A 14550-nucleotide genomic window follows, 5' to 3' on the forward strand; every position below is an offset into this window, starting at 1 on the left:
TTGTGTTTGGAGATAAGGTACGGTTACGCAGCCCAGGCTGGCCTCGCTCAGCTTTCTGCCTCTGTGTTAAGTGCTGAGCGAGATAAGGCACAGTACTGAAGACAACGTCGAGTAGGACTGAGCACCATGCTCTGGAGATGCTGTGGACACCAGAAGGCAGAAGAACAGGGACGGGCACAGGAAATCCTGCCTGGAAGAGGTAGGGTTTGAGTTGGATTTAGACATAAATAGCTCAGGTTCTGAATACAGAGTCAATGACTAGAAGAGCAGATGGACTGACAGGTGTTCCAGTAGGACGGATGGACGGACGGCTTGAGTGGAGAAGGAAAGCCACAGAAAGAGCAGGGACGAAGGTTTACTGTTTAAACATGTCACTTTGAGTTTTTATTTGTGTCTGTGTATGTCCATGTGCGTCTCTCTCTCTCTCTCTCTCTCTCTCTCTCTCTCTCTCTCTGTGCGCGCGCACGTGCGCATGTGTGTGAGGACTCACAGAAGGCAGAAGAGGCTCCCCTGGAGCTAGAGAATTACAGGAGGATGTAAGCTACAAACATGGATGCTGGGAACTGAAGTCTGGTTCTCTACAAGAGCAGCCAGTGCTTTAACCCCTGAGCCATCTCTCCAGCCCTGGGGGTCGTCTGCTTAGATGTTTGCTGCTGGGCTTATTGTATAGATGGATGTGCCTTAGCTGGTTTATCTCTTTGCCTTTATAATGCATTCTTTTTAATTTGATAAGCTTTGAAACTGTGAGGATTTCTATATGAAATTCCAGACAGCAGGAACTGCCTCAGTATTAATCTCTAAAAACATACATATTCTCTCTACATCTGAAAGCAGGGAAATCGAAAGCTGTGTTTTCCCATCTCTTAAAACCATGAAGGAAATCACAAACTATTTTTCATCTGTCTGCCCCAGCAAATGGTTGTGTCTGCCCTAACACTCAGTGGTTGATTCTGAGGAAGGGCCAAGAGTGATGGGCTGATGGGCCTAGGCGTTGACTGTTATTATAAACAGGAGGGCTGTGGAGGAGTAACAGTTCTCTCAGGCCTCTGCAGCACGGTCTGTAACTGATTCTCATCTATTTACTAAACACTGTCAGGAACTCTGCCTGATGCAACAGGACCTAACCTATCAGGCACTGTCATTTATAATGACCTCAACAGCAAACAAAACCCAGGAAGTATTAAACAGTCTCCCAAAGCCAGTTTTCTGAGACTACAGAGATGATCGGAGTCCCACTGCTTAAAAGGAGGGACAGGGTGGTGGTGGGGGTCCTCTAGGAAGTGCAAATGCTAATACAAAAGGAAGGATCTGCAGAGGGACCTAACACAAGGCAGGAAATCATGAAAATGTCCATGACTTAAATCATAGTCCTGATTAAAAGTCAAACTTTAAGCCAAGCATAGTGAGTATACTTACAACCCAAGCTCTTGCCACATATAGTGTGTGTGTGTGTATTGTGTGTGTGTTTGTGTGTGTGTGTGTATGTATGTATGTATGTAAACCCTGTTCTCTCTTGTTCCAAAAGAGCAAGGCATAGCAGCCCATACTTGTAACACCAGCATTTGAAAGGCAGAGGCAGGAGGCTTAGGAGTTCAAAGCCACAATGAGCTACCTGAGACTGCCTCAGAAAAACAACGCAAAAAATATTAAATTTATGTGTATGTAAGTGCATATCTGTGTGTATGTACACACAACTTCAAGTACCCTTGGGGTCAGAAGAGGGCATTGGATCCTCTGGAGTTAGATTTGCAGGTAGTTGTGAGTCACCCAAATGTGGGTGCTGAGGACCGAACTCCAGATCACAGCAAGTGCTCTGGACCAGTAAGCCATCCCTCCAGACTGGAAACTTTACAGCTATAAAATGGCTGCCAGGCACATCGGTTGTTCTCTGCTGGAAGGCTGAGATAGGATGACGGGAGAACCTTTGCATTTAAGGCCAGCCTGAGCAACATAGGGAGACATCATTGCCTCTTTAAACACACACACACATTTGGAGCCACACTGATGGCTCAGCAGTCAAGAGTGCTTAGTGCTTTTGTAGAGGACTCAGGAGCAGCTCCTGCTGACAGCACAGGCAGCTGACAACTGTCTGCGACTTGAGATCCAGGGAATGTGATGCCCACGGTGGTCTCTGAACACCCCAGGGTCAAACACGCAGTGCACACATATACACACATGCAGGCAAGACATTCGTACACATAAAATAAGCCATGAGAAAACAATTATCCGTGCTTTTAAAACAACAAAGGATACTATGGCTATTTAATCTTACAGAAGAAAACTTTATTATTGAATCAGGGATGAAAATGATAGGAGAAATAAACACAGAAAGTGATCAGGAACCACCTTTCTCCGTATTAATTTAATTTTACTTAATGTGTATCATGTGTATGTACATGCATATGAGTGCAAGTGTGTGTGTGTGTGTGTGTGTGTGTGTGTGTGTGTGTTTGTGTGTGTGTGTGCGTTCTGTTCTTCTTCCACATTTACTTGGTTCTGAGGGTTGAACCCAGGCTGGAAGGCCTGCATGGCAGGCCCTTTTTTTTTGCACTGAAACATCCCTTTGACTGCCTCCTTTTTTCCAGGGCTATAAAAGAAATTGGTGGAATTGGAGGATAAAATAAAACAGTCACAGAAAGACTCCAGCAACTCATTAAAAACAGATTAGGTGAAGGTATATTCGATGCCAGGCGTTTTTAATGAGCTAATGTTAGGCAGCTAAGAAGCACCATCAGAAATTCAGCTAACAAAATTAGTGGTGTGTATTCGTTAACTCAGGGTCCGAGAGATTTATCTAAGGGGGATGATGAAACTGTCACTGAGGCCCTAAAGGAAGACAAATCCAGTACTAGTCAGACTGGGTTGCTGGGGCAGGGAAAGGATTAAAGCAGAACAATAAAAGCGCTCCGTTAAAACACAAATTTAAATGTCATATGGATTAGAAATTCTCTCAGATTAAAAAATACATTTAGAAAAATAAGTCCAGGCATGGTGGCACATGCCTGTAATTCTAGCACTTGGGAGGCAGAGGAAGACAGACCAGGAGTTCAAGGTTATCCTGGCTTCACAGTGAATTAGGCTGGCTCAGGCTACCTGAGACTGTCTCCAAAATCCAAAAAAAGAAAACAAATTTTATTAGTTAATGGGAACAATAATATCAGCGGTAGCAACAGCAGGGTATAGCCACCACTGAGGAATGCTGGGATACGTAACTTATCAGATTATGTTAGCCCCTCATAATAAACACAGGAGGAATTTTAGCTTTTTTAAAAAAGTTATTAATTTTTTTATTTATATGAGTACACTGCAGCTGTCTTCAGACACACACAAAAGAGGGCATCAGATCCCATTTCAGACGGTTGTGAGCCATGTGGTTGCTGGGATTTGAACTCAGGACCTCTGGTAGAACAGTCAGTGCTCTTACCTGCTGAGCCATCTCTCTAGCCTAATTTTGGCTTTTATAAAGAGACTGGATCTTGATTTCTGTTTTATTGTTGCTAGTTTTCAGTTTTTATTTTAAATTTATTATTTCATGTGTATGAGTGTTTGTCTGTATGCATGTATGTGCACCACATACATGCCTGGTACCCTTGGTGACCATAATAGGGCATTGGATCCCCTGAAATTGGAGTTACAGGGGATTGTGAGCCACCATATGGGTGCTGGGATCCAACATACACACGCTTACACACACACACACACACACACACACACACACTCATCTGCATTCTCATTCTCAACATATCCAGCCCGTCCAACTCCTCCGCAGTCTTATGATTTTGGCAGTAGTATCTCCATTTGTTGAATGTGCCCACAGAACCATATCGACCCACTTCCCGCCCCACATACAGGCCACAGGATGACCTTTACGGAGTCAGTTCTTGCTGTCTACACTTGGATGGGGCAGGGCTTTTTTGTTTTGGTTTGTTTTTGTAAGTTTTTTGAGACAGGGTTTCTCTGTGTAACCCTGGCTGCCCTGAAACTTGTTCTGTAGATCAAGTTGGCCTTGAACTCACAGAGATCCGAGGCCTCCCGAGTGCTGGGATTAGAGGTGTGAGCTACTATCGTCCAGCAGGTTCTCTCTCGTTTCTGTGACCATGCTCCGTGCTCCAGGATAGCTGGCCCTCAAGCTTCCAGCCGACTCTCCTGCCTCTGTGTCCCTTCTCACAATAAAGGTTCTGGGATGAGAAGCACACGCCACGCCCTGAGCTTAGAGCTTCCAGGGTTGGAGCTCAGGTCGTCGGGTTGTACGGCAGGCACTTTTACCCACGGAGTCGTCATCTCCCTGGCTCCTCCCTTTGCTTTTCTGAGCATGTCTTATGCTCTTGTGAGATCCAGCTTGGCTTCAGACTCTCTATGCAACTGAGGATTTTCCTGCCTCTGCCACCTGAGCAGAGAGAGGCAGGAGCAGAGGCTGGGATTACAGGTCCTTGCCTTCATTCCCCACTAGTATCCTTATTTCAAACAGACCTCACATTTAGAATGGCCAATGCAAACTCTGCTGTCCTCTCTAGGTTGTAGTTCGAATTTTGAGAGTTGAACCTTTCTTAATCCGTGTGAAGAACTCAGAGCCAGCCAGGGTCTCAGTAACCAGATGTACGATTATTCACTGACTCATGGGCTGTAGCCAATGGATTGGCTGGATGGTCAGGGACTTGGAAAGATCACAATTGGAAAATTGGTGAAAAAGACATCTGGGGAAGAAGTATGTGGATAGATCTCTCCAAATGGGCAAAGGATGTGAAGATATTTGTGTCCCATGTAAATGCTCACCAAAAGATGACTTCAGCCGAGGAGGAGTTTAACAATCAAGTGGATAAGATGACCCGTTCTGTGGACAGTCAGCCTCTCTCCCCAGCTATCCCTGTCATTGCTCAATGGGCACATGAACAAAGTGGCCATGGTGGTCAAGATGGAGGTTATGCTTGGGCTCAGCAACACGGGCTTCCACTCACCAAGGCTGACCTGGCTACAGCTGCTGCTGATTGCCAGATCTGCCAACAGCAGAAACCAACACTGAGCCCCAGATATGGCACCATTCCTCGAGGTGACCAGCCAGCAACCTGGTGGCAGGTTGACTACATTGGACCACTTCCTTCATGGAAAGGACAGCGTTTTGTTCTTACTGGAGTAGATACTTATTCTGGTTATGGATTTGCCTTTCCTGCACGCAAGGCCTCTGCTAAAACCACCATTCATGGACTGACAGAATGCCTTATCTATCGTCATGGTATTCCACACAGTATTGCTTCTGACCAAGGAACTCATTTCACAGCCAGAGAAGTACGACAGTGGGCCCACGATCATGGAATTCACTGGTCTTACCACGTTCCCCATCATCCTGAAGCAGCTGGCCTGATAGAAAGATGGAATGGCCTTTTGAAGACACAGTTACAGCGCCAATTAGGTGGTAACAGCTTGGAAGGCTGGGGTAGAGTTCTTCAGAAGGCAGTATATGCTTTGAATCAGCGCTCCATATATGGTACAGTTTCACCCATAGCCAGGATTCATGGGTCCAGGAATCAAGGGGTGGAAAAAGGAATAGTTCCACTTACTATCACTCCTAGTGACCCTCTAGGAAAATTTTTGCTTCCTGTCCCCATAACTCTAGGTTCTGCTGGCCTAGAAGTTTTGGCTCCAGAGAGGGGAGTGCTCCTACCAGGAGCTACAACAAACATTCCATTGAACTGGAAGCTCAGACTTCCCCCTGGTCATTTTGGGCTTCTAATGCCCTTAAACCAACAGGCTGAAAAAGGAATAACAGTGTTAGGAGGAGTGATAGATCCAGATTACCATGGGGAAATTGGATTACCTCTTCAAAATGGAGGTAAGCAAGATTATGTCTGGAGTGTAGGAGATCCCTTAGGGCGTCTCCTAGTACTACCATGTCCTGTGATTAAAGTCAATGGGAAACTACAACAGCCTAATCCAAGCAGGATGACAAAGGACGCAGACCCATCAGGAATGAAGGTATGGGTCAATCCTCCAGGAAAAGAGCCAAGACCTGCTGAGGTGCTGGCCGAAGGTGAAGGAAATACAGAATGGGTAGTAAAGGAAGGTAGTTATAAATACCAATTAAGGCCACGTAACCAGTTGCAGAAACGAGGATTATAAAGTAATATGAATGCCCCATTGTAAATTTACAAATGCGTTTGCGATTGTACGAGGGATAGTTATATCATGTTAGGTGTATTCACAACCTTGTTATTGTTTCATGTGAACATGAGATATTATTTGTGTCAAGTTGACAAGGGGTGGATTGTAGTGGCTATTCTTGGTTGTCAACTTGACTATATTTGGAATGAACTACAATCCAGAATTGGAAGGCTCACCAGTGACCCTTATCTGGAGGCTTGGAGATCCTTATCTGGATCTTGGTATGGAGATCTTGAGACATAGTGGCTATGGATTCCAGAAGATTAAATCTCCGAGTTTAAGGAGATTTAATCTGGGCTACACCTTTCATCTGGGATTAAAGGTGTGGTGGAACACACCTTTAATCTGGGCTACACCTTCTGATGGAGACAATATAAGGACATTGGAAGAAGGGAGTCGAGTTCTTGCTCCTTCGCCTGCTTGCTGTGTGAGACTGAGTAACTGCTAGATCCTTGAACTTCCATTCACAGCTGCGACTGAACCATTGTTGGGAATTGGGCTGCCGACTGTAAGTCATCAATAAATTCTTTTACTATATAGAGACTATCCATAAGTTCTGTGACTCTAGAGAACCCTGACTAATACAGTAACTGTTTGGAGAATAAACGAAAGAGCACACCCTCTTACCATGGGGTTTAGACTGACTCTGTCTCTGTGCTTTCCAGGTGAGTGGGCTTCACTTATCTGACACTTTTCCTTAAAGGGTGTACTCTTTAACAGTGGAAGACAAACAAGGCCCCATTGTGTTTTAATCCCTGGATAGCATTTGTGACTTTGGCTCAAAGACTGGAGTTGACATTTTCCCCAAAGGCCACGTCTAGCTTTTGGCTTGGAAAGGGATTATGTAAGTATATGAACAGACTGGTCTCTCTGGAAGAGAACATTTAATATTTGACAGTAGCTGGAAGAAATGGTTTCTATAATGAAATGTCCTCTTCTGAGACATGTTTTAAATAGAAAACTAAATGGTGATCCAAAACCACATCTGTGTACCTCTATGTCAATGCTTGGTGCCCCCCCTCCCCCAACCATCTGTCTACCACTGTGGCAATGCCTGGTGCCCTCCAACCATCTGTCTACCACTGTGGCAATGCCTGGTGCCCCCCAACCATCTGTCTACCACTGTGGCAATGTCTGGTGCGCTCCAATCATAAGTTGGAGGCCACTTCTCTGAGCTTACAACCAAATAGCAGAAGACTCGTCATTACGCTAATGGAGTGCCCATTAGGTAACTGGATTTACCCCAAGGTAGGAGCAGAGAAAACATGGTCAATTCATCTAAATAGTTTGTAGAGGTTAATGCTAAATCATATAAGGTCATAAGTTCATGCTGACCTGATCAATAACACTGAAAAAGAAAATAATGCCAGGTGGAAATAGATTATGCTTCCAATATCCTCTGACCTCTCCTCTGTTCACTGAGACTCTGGGAAGTGCATCTTACCTCTACGCAGAATCAGTCTCGTGTTCCAGCGGCTTGCGGAGAAGCAGTTTTGAATCTATGTTTAAACACCTTATTATGTTTAGCTTCAGTGATTTTTTAGAAGCTGACTCTGGTATAAACCAGATTTTATACCTTGAAATGTATTCAGAAAAAGCTGGGATAGCGGCGGGTCTGTATCGAAAAGGGAGTTAGCCTGTTGTCACAGTCAGAGGAATGTTCTGGTGTTGGGACAGTATCTAGGCAGGCAGTCAATGTAGATGTTGTGAGTGTAGCACCCCCACACTTGAGGGGATATTTTCCATCCTTACTATTTATTATTTTGTGATTTGAGGGATGGAACCCAGGGCCTTACAAACACCGGGAAAGTGATGTTACTATATTGTATCCCCAGACCTGTTACTACTTTAAACATGATTTGGAGGTAAACACAGTAGTACAAGAATGTAATCCCGGACTGGTGAGATGGCTCAGTGGGTAAGAGCACCCGACTGCTCTTCCAGAGGTCCAGAGTTCAAATCCCAGCAACCACATGGTGGCTCACAACCATCCGTAACGAGATCTGGCGCCCTCTTCTGGAGTGTCTGAGGACAGCTACAGTGTACTTACATATAATAAATAAATAAATCTTAAAAAAAAAAAAAGAATGTAATCCCAACATTTGGGAAGCTGGGGCAGCCAGCCTGGACCACACAACGAGTTCAAGGCCAGCATAAGAGCTTGTCTTCCAGACTATGCTCAAATCTTTCTACTTTTGCTCACAGGTCAAGAAGCATTAGAAAAATCTGGTACCTGAAAGGATATTTATCATTAGGAATATTGGAAAAGACAGAAAAGGCCACCTCTACTTCATGGTAAGTAGGCTATGGATGCTGGGGCTGGACAAATAAGTCTGGGATGTGTGTAAAGCCAGTTGGAGGAGCTTGTGACACTGAGATGCCATATGTACATATGTACACATGTGTGTGTACATACGTGAACTACATTCAGTTCTGAGAGTCAAGCTAGATTGAAAGAAATCTTTCCTGAGCTTAAGGATAAAACTAATTAATCTTGCTATGTAGAGCTCCCATCTCTAAAGTTTGGAAAATTCAGTGTCATGCTTGCACTAATAACCAGGTGAAATTATTCACTATGGCAGAAATGGCAAGCAGGAGCAAAAGCTCTGGAAACGAAGCCTGGTTTAACAGGAAATGAGGTGAATGATACAATTAATACAAGTGGTTTTAACATAGCCATATAAAGCAGTCAGTAAGTTCAATGGCCCAGGAACAGTTCTTTTTTTTTTTTTTTTTGGTTTTTTCGAGACAGGGTTTCTCTGTGTAGCCCTGGATGTCCTGGAACTAACTCTGTAGACCAGGCTGGCCTCGAACTCAGAAGTCTGCCTGCCTCTGCCTCCCAAGTGCTGGGATTAAAGGCATGCACCACAACTGCCTGGCTCCAGGAACGGTTCTTATCACCTGAGTCAGGATGAAGCAAGAAACCTGTGAATTACAAAGGCAAAGTGACTCACAACTGCTTAATATCCTAGAAAAAAAAAATCAAGCTATATCTTTATGTCCTAGATTATATTAAAATAAATTCAACATTGAAGAACATTAAGAATATCTTAAACTATGCTCAATTAAAAAGTAAAACTTCCATTAGGTTAAGATTTTTTAAAAAAAAAATGTGTGTGTGTGTGTAGGCCAGAGGTTGATGCTGGATGCCTTTCCTGGTCATGCTTCACCTTATTTTTTCCTTTTGAAATAAAATTTTGCATATATAGGACACATAACTGTACATATTTATGGGGTATCAATATACCTATACACATCACGTGATGTTCAAATCAACGTTATTTATCATTTCTTTTCTGGGAGAATATTGAAAATCCCTTTGTTTCCCTTTTTTGAGACAGAGTCTTTTGTAATTTATTTATTTATTTTTGGAATGGGAGTTCTCACTGAACCTGGAGCTCGCCATCTGGGTGAACTGGCTTGCCAATGAGCTGTAGGGACCCACTATTGCTGGAGTTCCAGACATATCCTGCTCTACACAGCTTTGACATGAACGCTAAGGACCTGAGCACACTTTTTAGTGACTGAGCAATCCCTGCAGCCCCAGGTCAAGATTATTTTTTTTTATTTTGTTTTTTTGTTTTTCGAGACAGGGTTTCTCTGTATAGCTCTGGCTGTCCTGGAACTCACTTTGTAGACCAGGCTGGCCTCGAACTCAGAAATCTACCTGCCTCTGCCTCCCAAGTGCTGGGATTAAAGGCGTGCGCCACCACCGCCCGGCTTCAAGATTATTTTAAATTTAGATGTAATAAAGAAATGCATCGAGGAAAAGAAGTGCTTTAACTATATAGAAACAATAACTTCTGTCAGAGAAAGGACACGTGGAATATCAGCTTCTAAGCCAGTATAGCCTCATTTCTATAGTCCTAAAAAGATTTAAAAAGAAAACTAGGCTGGGTGAGTGGCACACATCTTTAATCCTAGCACTTGGGAGGCAGAGGCAGGCAAATCTGTGAGCCTGGTCTACAGAATTGAGTTCCAGGCCAAACAGGGCTACACAGAGAAACCCTGTGTCAGAAAAACCCAGCAATTCCTGGGAGGCAGGAACAGATAGGTAGGTCTCTTTGAGTCTCAGACAGATCAGCCAAGGCTACATAGTGAAACTTTGTCTCAAAACAAACAAACGACAAATGAACCAAAAACCCCTCATTTATTTGTAAGGGAAATGACAAGTTAAGGTTTTTAGGTTACAATTTCCCTGTGATGCTGTGATGCAGCTCTTCTAAACAGTCTGTACTGTCTAGAAAATTACCCATTTCCTTAAGCTTTTCCACCTTTTGGAGTCCAGGCTTTTGAAGATCAAATGATTCTTTGAATTTCTTAGGTGTCTGTTGTTATATTTCCCTTTTCATTTCTGATTTTGTTTATTTGGATACTGTCTGTCTGTCTGTCTGTCTTTTAGTTTGGTTAAGGGTTTGTCTATTTTATTGATTTTCTCAAAGAACCATTTCTTGGTTTCATTGATTCTTTGTATTGTTTTCTTTGTTTCTAATTGATATCAGCCCTGAGTGTGATTTTTTTTTCTTGCCTCTACTCCTCTTGCAGTGTGTTTGCTTCTTTTTTTTTTTTTTTTTTCCTAGAGCTTTCAGATATACTTTAAAATTGCTGGTATAAGAACTTTCTCATTTCTTTATGGAGGTCTTTAGTTCTATGAACTTTCCTCTTAGTGCTGCTTTCATTGTGTCCCATAAATTGGGATATGCTCTGCCTTCATTTCATTGGATTCTAGAAAGTCTTTAATTTTTTTTATCTCTTCACTGGGAAGAGAGTTGTTCAGTTTCATATCTATTACCTTGTACAAAATTCAGTCCAAATAGATCAAAAAAACCTCAGCATAGAGCTGGAGAGATGGCTCAGAGGTTATGAGCACTGACTGCTCTTCCAAAGGTCCTGAGTTCAAATCCCAGCAACCACATGGTGGCTCACAACCACCTGTAATGAGACCTGATGCCTCTTCTGGTGTGTCTAAAGACAGCTACAGTGTACTTAGATATAATAAATAAATAAATCTTAAAAAAAAAACCTCAGCATAAAATCAGATACACTAAACATTATAGACCAGAAAGTAGGGAATAGCCTTGAACTCATTGGTAAGGAGACAACTTCCTAAACAGAACACCAGTGACTCAGTCTCTAAGATCAACAATTAATCAATGGGACCTCATGAGACTGAAAAGCTTCTGTAAGGCAAAGGACATCATCAATAGGACAAAATGGCAGCCTACAGATTGGGGAAGGATCTTCACCAACCTTATATCTGACAGAGGGCTAATGTCTAAAAGAACTAAAAAATTAGATACCAACACTCTAAACAATCCAATTAAAAATGGGGTACAAGCTAAATGGAGAATTCGCAACGGAAGAATCTCAAATGGCTAAGCAACACTTAAAAGAAAGTTTCAACATCCTTAGTCATCAAGGAAATGACCCTGTAATGCCACCTTACACCAATCAGAATGGCTAAGACCAAAAGCTCAAATGACAGCACATGCTGGCAAGGATGTGGAGCAAGGGGAACACTCCTCCATTGTTGGTGGGACTGCAAACTTGTACAACCACTCTGGAAACCAATTTAGTGATTTCTCAGAAAACTGGGAATAGTTCTACCTCAGACCAGCTACACCATTCCTCAGCATATACCCAAAAGGTGCCCCAGTATACCACAGGGACACTTGCTCAACTATGTTCATAGCAGCTTTATATATAATAGCCAGAAACTGAAGACAACCCAGATGTCCCTCAACTGAAGAATAGACACAGAAAATGTGGTTCATTTACACAATGGAATACTATTCAGCTCTTAAAACAAAGACATCATGAGTTTTGCAGGCAAATGGATGGGACTTTTGAATAACATCCTGAGCAAAGTAACCCAGACCCAAAAGGACATACATGGTATATACTCACTTATAAATGGACATTAGCCATGAAGTGCAGGGCAACCATGCTACAACCACAGACACAAAGGACCTGGATAATAAGGAGAGCCCAATGGAGGATGTATGACTCTCACTCAGAAGGGGAAACTAAACAGTCATCAGAGGTGGATGGAGAGAGGGGACTGGGAAGGAGAGGAGGTGAGGAGGGGGCAAGAGACGGCTAGAAGTGAGAATAGAAATTGGAAGGGCAACATCTCTGGTGAGTAGCTGAGGCCTGGGACAGAAGAGGATATGGGGAGTTTATAGGGGTGACCCCAGCTGAGATTCCTACCAGAGGGGGATATAGAGACTGAAGTGGCTACTTCCTGTAGCCAGGCAAGACTTCCAGGGGAGGAAGGGGGCATCAAACCACTCACAAAATCTTCAACCCAAAAATTTGTCCTGCCAACAAGATGTTTTGGGATAAAGATAGAGAAGAGACTGAGGGAACAGCCAACCAGTGACTGCACCAATTTGAGACCCATCTCATTTGTGAAAGCCAAACGCTGACACTATTAATGATACTCCGCTATGCTTGCAGACGGAAACTTAGCATGACTGTCTCCCGAGAGGCTTCATCCAGCAGTGGATGGAGGCAGATGCAGAGACCCACAGCCAGACATCAGGCAGAGCCTGGGAAGTCTTGTGGAAGAGTAGGGGGTAAAAGTGAGCAGGTCAGAGGGATCAAGGTCACCACAAGAAGTCAGATAGAACCAACTAACGTGGGACCACGGGGCCTCACAAAGCTTAGGCCACCAACCAGGGAGCAACCAGGGGCTGGACCTAGGCTCCTCCCTACACATTTGTAGCAGACATGAAGCTTGGTCTCCATGTGGTTCCCCTAACAAGTGAAGCTGGGCTGTCTCAGCCTCTACTCCCTGCCACTGGATCCCCTGCCTCTGTACTTGGACTGACTAGATGCCCCAGGGTGGGGTCTTCCCAAGGGGAGGGGGCAGTGAGGGGAGGGATTTTTTTTTTTTAAGGGTAAGACTGGGAAGAGAGGAGGGAGTGGGGCTATGATCGGGAAGTAAATAAAAAAATAAAAATGAATTGCAAACTGTCAAAGCAGTGTTTCTATTGCTCTGGTAAAGTACCATGAAGGAAAGCAACGTGGGAAGAAAAGGGCTTATATTTCAGCCTACAGTGTCACAATATAGTCCATCATCCAAGGAAGTTGGGGGTGGGTCCGGGAGGGGGAACTAAAGGCAGGGACCTAGAGGCAGGAACTGAAGCAGAGACCATGGTGGAACTTGGTTTCCTGGCGTGTTCCTCATGACTCATTCAGTTTGTTGTCTGCAGCCAGGAGGGCACATCCACAGCAGGATGGGCCGTGCCACATCAATTTTTTTTAAAGAAGATTTATTTATTTTATGTATATGAGCACACTGTTGCTGTCTTCACACACACCAGAAGAAGGCATCAGATCCCATTACAGATGGTTGTGAGCCACCATATGGTTGTTGGGAATTGAACTCAGGATCTCTGGAAGAGCAGTCAGTGCTCTTAACCACTGGGCCATCTCTCCAGCCCCCACCATATCAATTATTAATCAACTAAATGCCCAAAGGGTTTGTACAGATGGTCCCTCTTCTCAAATGACTCTCGCCCGTATCACCCCTACTACGTAATATACTTCAAGCCAAACATAAAATTTAAATATTATGGAGAAATAGCTATGTAAGTAAAGTAAGAACAAGACTGAAGTTATTTCAAGTCTTTGAAAAAACTAGAATATGAATGCAGAACGGTCTAACCTGCTTCCTGGACCACAGATAACCCTTCAAGGAACTTTCTTCACTGCTGGCCCTAGCTAATGAGCCAACACTACTGAGACTCAAATAATGAGATGTGAAGTCCTGGTCTTGTATCTGTAATGTATTTTTAATATCCCTATTCCTTTTTTCAATTTCTCTAGTGTCTTAAAACTGTGTGCTACCAAGATGTACTCTTGGAAGAAGGAGGGACAGAGAAAAATCCATGGCTTATCATTTAAGAGAGCTGTCTGCTCTTCCTGAAGGACTCGGGTTCCATTCCCAGCACCATGTAGTAGCTCACAACCATCTATAACTCCAGCTCTAAGGGACCCCATGCCCTTTTCTGGCCTCTGCAGGTACCAGACATGTACATGTCACACAATATGCAGACACACACACATAATAAAGTTAAAATAAAAATATTTTTGATTCGTTATGAGTGTGTATATATGTATGTGTGTATGTTTATGTATATGTATGTGTTTTTATTTGTGTGTTTATGTGTGTATGTATGTGTGTGTGTGAGAGAGAGACAGAGACAGAGAGACAGAATGAGTGTGTGTGTATGTGTGTGTGTATGTGAGTGAGTTACTCTGTACATGTGACCCAAAGGGAACTCTCTCGAGTCAGTGCTCTCCTTTCAGCTTCTGAAGGATTCTAGGAATGGAATTCAGGTTTCCATTCATGTGGCAAAACCACGAAATCATCCCACAACTTTGGAA

At 43.5% G+C, this 14550-nt stretch overlaps 1 protein-coding gene and 1 long non-coding RNA gene across 3 annotated transcripts in view; one reads left to right on the top strand and one right to left on the bottom strand.

Annotated features, from left to right (window-relative positions):
• Window positions 1-14550, bottom strand: part of Frmpd1 (FERM and PDZ domain containing 1) — a 104825-nt gene that overhangs the window by 40734 nt on the left and 49541 nt on the right. The window lies entirely within an intron of this gene.
• On the top strand, window positions 60-14212 carry LOC110292775 (uncharacterized). The gene is made up of 3 exons (XR_002377744.3): window positions 60-199; window positions 8362-8451; window positions 13990-14212. It is a non-coding gene; the product is annotated as an uncharacterized LOC110292775 (long non-coding RNA).

Source organism: Mus caroli, unplaced genomic scaffold (genome assembly GCF_978045245.1).
Source record: "Mus caroli unplaced genomic scaffold, Mus_caroli_1 scaffold_6, whole genome shotgun sequence".
In the NCBI taxonomy this organism is placed as follows: Eukaryota; Metazoa; Chordata; class Mammalia; order Rodentia; family Muridae; genus Mus; species Mus caroli.